Here is a 5,100-nt window from a genome sequence, read left to right as displayed (position 1 = left end):
AGTACAAGAGAATAAACAGTAACAATTGATAGAACTTTTGTTATGATATACTAACCCAGAGGAAAAATCTGCTTCTCATTTAAAGCTTTTCAGTTGCTCATGAGACGTAAGGGAGCCACACTTTTGTTTCTCATGTGTGCTTCATTAGAAGATCAGATATTGCTCTCCTTGAAGCTCCTTGTAGATCCTAAAGGTGCTTTAGGATCTTTAAGGAGCTTCTCATTTGGAGCCATGTTTGAGAAGAATTTGAGTATCTTATTCTGAGATTACAGGGAGTGAGAGACGAGATGTAGGGGAGCACTCTCTATTGACTCATTAGTGTATCCTATATTACTCTCATATTGAGCCAAATATGAGAAATAATTGAGTAGCTTTATTTGAGATGATAGGAGCAATAAATGAGACATAGGTGAGAGCTCTCTGATGGCTCATTTAAGTCTCTTAACTGTGACCCAAGATTCTTACTTTGAGCCATTAATGAGCAATAATTGAGATTTAATTACCCAGAACCTTTTTTTCTCACTTGGAGCTGTAAATGAGATACAGTATACATGCAGATATTTTGATATAAAAACAATACAATAATTTCCTTCAATAAAACTTTATTTAATTTCCTTCAATAAAACTTTATTTTCTGTAAGGTGGCTGAAGATGAAGTGCTTTTAACAGTAGTCTTTTAAAAGACTACTTTGGAAAAGGTTTGGGTTGTATTTACCTTGCCATGATGTAACTCTAAGGTGGCCAAGAAAACAATACATTTTAGTTATACAACAACCCAAACTACGACCAAAGTGGTCTTTTATTCCAAATAAAATAAAAACAAACATCACAGTTCCTCCCCTTACTACTCATGAATGCAGTGCCAAACAAGAAAGTGACCCTAATCAAATCAATGTGACCAAAACAGTCACTGCTACTTAAGTCAAATACATGCAAAAAAAAACACATGCAATAATACTTAACTAATTAAATGCGCACAGCTTAAAAGTTCACTTAAGAGTGCAAAGTGCCCATTGGTCAGTGCAAAAAGCAGAAGTGACATGTACTCCCAGCAAAACCGGACAGGAACAAACAGTCAGTGATAACTATTCCAGTTATAAGTTACAGTTGTCCTTACCAAACGACCGTTGTGTTTCATTGTATAATGTGAGGACAACATTCACGAAGGACTGCCAGTCTCTCACGTCTCCGTCCTGGGTAGATGAATCTATCTGTTCCTCTGTCTCTTACTCCAGTATCCGAGGATCTCGGGTGGGAGTTCTTAAAGATTGTATTAAGTTTCCTGCACCCTGGCCAATTCCTCCACCCCTGCAAGGAGAACCCAACAACGGTGTCCGCCTTCCTCACCAGTCTGTTGAGGTTGAAGGTGTCACCCGCTCAGTTGTTCCTCCCCAGCACGTTATTCCAAAGAAAACTGCTCCACTTGCCATACCAGATTGGTAGAACATCTGTAGCATCCTGTTGCACACGCCAAACGATCCCGTCTTCTCAGGAAGAGCAGGCTGTTCTTACCCTTCCTGTGAATCGCCTCTGCGTTGTGCGACCAGTGTTTCCACGGACACCGCCTTCCATCCAGCTTCGGTGCCATACCGTAAGACATAGTCTGCAGACAGGGAAGATGAAATTAGCTATATAAGCACAGTCAACATGTTTTCCCCACGCCAGTGATGTCGTTCGAACCTTCTCTCAGTCAGTGGGGGAAAATAAAAGATACAATGTTACATTAAACCCTGAGACACAATCTCTTCCATTGAAATAACCAAAGAGTTAATGATCGTTTCGGCCTACACCTGCCACTGTTCAGCGACTGTTGCAGCGCAGCTATCTACAAGACTCTTATTAAGAAGGACCCAGAAGGGGCACTGTTTGATGTAAAGTCATCAACAAAACTTCCAGCTAAACCTTCAGTTTTAGAGGGGCTTTCAACAGGATAATCACAAGGTTTGTGTGCTTTATTAAGATAAAGTACCAAAGAAATTAGAACAACCAGGCTGACCGCATTTAAGACAAAGTGTCTTTCCTGAACAAAGTCTGTGGATTAACTTCAACAAGTGCGTTGTTAGTGAGTTGGCATTGGCCTGAGGGACTTTACAAATAAAACAAAACATCTCAGTATCAAATCAGTGCATCATCAGAGCACTCAGATAACAATATACTTTTCAGTATTAAAATTCAGTGCAGCATCAGAGCCCTCAAAATAAATCTTCTCAGTTTAGCATCAGAACCCTCAAAACCATCTCAAAAGTATCAGAAATCAGTGCAGAATCAAGAGCCGGGAGTCTCTGGTAGGGGACCCAACCGGTAGGAGACAATATAATCTCAAAAGTATTAAATAAATAAAAACAAAATAAAAATAATAATCAGTGCAGCATCCGAGCTCTCATTTATTTGACCCTGGGATTGACCTTGGTGGTAGCAGCATCTATCTGGTAAACAGCACTTTGCAAGAAGTGGTAGACATTAGCCAGATCCCGGTTGTACGAGGTAGCGAAGACGAAATGATTTTTAAAAAGCGTGTCGAAAGAGGCAAGGGAGTCTGGTGACTTACACGGGATTGCACGTTTGTCAATCACAATGAAGTATTTGTGTATGGTACACCTCTGGGTCCCCACAGCCAGTAGATAGGGTTGACGACTCTCGTGATGCTGTCCAGATGCCCCTCGACACTGGTCCCAGTCTGTGACAAGAGAACTTCATTAGTCATGTTATTACAATTAATATGTTTGCAGTTTAGAGCCCCAACTTTATGAGATAGCCACCAGAATCACTTCTTGCCACAAAATGCAACCAACAACATTCTGCCTTATCTTTATTCTGCTAAATGTAAAATAAATAAACATATTCATATCGGTGTATCTCAGGCTGATGGGGATAGATCTGTGGGGGGCGAAAGCAGACAATTATCACAGGGCAGTCGCTGATTACAGATGAGCATGGTTATCGCATGATTTCACAAAAGTATAGTTTTAAGGGTGACTATTAGGGACAGAACAGTGAGCCATCTTAAACTTTAATTGAACTATAACCTTACCTAGATGAACTTCACAAGGTGGTCAATGGCTTGTCGGGCTGAGAGCTTCCCTGGTCTCTTGTTGCGGCCTTGAGGTGAGGGTGGCATGAGGTGGATAAGGCAAGATGGAGGACATCTCACTGTCCCATCCTGAAAATACAAGGGAGAGAAAAAAAACCAGACATTTTTACTAAAATCTCTTCATTTTGGTTTCGAAACCAATTCCCTCTTCCATTAGTATTAGTCATTTAATTCCAGCATACCATTTTCCAGTTGTCCTGTTGGGATTCAGCTTTATGAAGCAGATCTTCAAGGTCGCCTGTCTGGGTGAGGCCATGGCTTTGTTCAAGGACTTTCTGCCTGTAGCGAGTAGGCCCCTTTTCCAGGAACTTGGAAAAGGGGCAGCGATGCAGCGATGTCATCACCAAACATCAGACTGAAATTCTGCTCCATCTGCAGACAAGATGGAATACAGACGACAACATGGCATACATTTTTAATAGGTTCACCTTATGACCAGGGCTGTGATCTGTTTAAAGTCATTTTTCATTTCAGTTCGACTTTAAGGCAATACATACCATTCCCGCAATGTCAAGAAATCTTGGAAAGGTGGTGAATATTTCAGAGGACTTCACTGGGTCATGAACCATTGCTTGGCGATGGGTGAAGGAGTGTTTCATCTTCTCCTCGACGATTGCTTCATCAGTTGTATGGTTCATCAGTGCGATGGCCTCACAACACTGGGTTTTGACAGGGGATTCTGACACTCTGTAATGATCCTCTCTCCTCCAGGTTTGGCCATCAGAATGTTTTCAATCATCTAAGTGGGAGGGGGGAAAAGGGGGGGACAGGGATTTGGTGGCCAAATATATTTACAGTAGCACAAATGTAAACCATGCCCCCCATACTTCTCCGCAATTGTACTTTGCCATTTACCCCCCTGCTGCCCCCTTTATCAGAATCACCATCTTGATCTCCATTTCAAACAGTCATCTGCAAATCTTACCTGAGCGAGATGAGTCAGGTCAGCTCTGTTCCTTTGGGCAGGACACGGCTGCAAAATGGTGGTGTCATCAGTCCCCATTGTCTGCACTGGAGCTGAGAAAGGCTAGTTTCAGTGAGCCTCACTGAATCTAGCATGTTGACATAACAGGAGTGATTATAATAACATGTGATTAGCAAGAGGGGATCATTTGTGTTAAGAGTAATGTAAAAGAGATATTATAAATAAATATTGCGTGCCGGATCAAACAACATGAAGTGCTTTTGCGCACTGCTGCCAGTAGCCTACTTATTTAGCGTCTGGTACTAACTCTGCTGTCACGTACTGCAGTTGTTCTCAAACTTTTCAGGCCGCAACCCCAAAAATAATCATATTTTAACTGGGGACCCCCCACCCTGACGAGCACTAAGAGTTGGGACAGTACATTTTGTATAACACTGTTCTATTGTGAAAGTCTAGCAGATCTACATGCTCACAACGCCTCGCATTGCGAGGCTTTGTGAGCATGTAGATCTTCTATTTTCACAATCTCTGAGTCTAATATTTGATCATTTGGCCCAATGTTTAGTCTGTCATTTTAGAGGTATTAAAAAGTCCTTAAATTGTCACTTTAGAAATGTGCAAATACCCTCTATACACTTAAAGTTTGTTGGTTTGTTTACTGTTGAGAAAACAATGATTAGCCAATCATCAGGGGACCCCCCAAAATAATTTAGGGACGCCCCTGGGGGTCCCGACTCAAAGGTTGAGAACCACATTTCTAATACCTCAAAAGAACAGGGGAACAAAGGAAAGAAAAGACCGTTATAACATTAAAAGTAAACAAATTATATAAAAACTGGTCAAACGTTGCCCAAATTGTCAAATGATATAAGAGGCAACAATTGTGAAAATAACAGATCTACAAGCTCACTGCATTCCAAGTGCTTGTCAGGGTGGAGGGTCCCCAGTTCAAATATGACTATTTTGGGGGGTCCCCAGTTCAAATATGATTATTTGGGGGGCTTAAGTGGTTAACAGTCAACAGGATCACTGATTACATTAATTATGAGAAGCAGTGTTCTTGGTGACATCACCACCAACAAGT

At 41.4% G+C, this 5,100-nt stretch overlaps 1 long non-coding RNA gene across 1 annotated transcript; it reads right to left on the bottom strand.

The window, feature by feature from the left end:
• Nucleotides 1-2,061: 2,061 nt before the first annotated feature.
• LOC308296659 lies at nt 2,062-4,758 on the bottom strand. Its single transcript, XR_013962636.1, has 3 exons — nt 3,589-4,758; nt 3,274-3,463; nt 2,062-3,160 (listed from the first exon to the last, which is right to left on the bottom strand). It is a non-coding gene; the product is annotated as an uncharacterized lncRNA (long non-coding RNA).
• Nucleotides 4,759-5,100: the final 342 nt, after the last annotated feature.

The sequence above is a fragment of the Nannobrachium achirus genome (genome assembly GCF_963921795.1).
Source record: "Nannobrachium achirus genome assembly, chromosome: 13".
Taxonomy (NCBI): domain Eukaryota; kingdom Metazoa; phylum Chordata; class Actinopteri; order Myctophiformes; family Myctophidae; genus Nannobrachium; species Nannobrachium achirus.
This window is presented reverse-complemented; position numbering and strand designations above follow the sequence as displayed.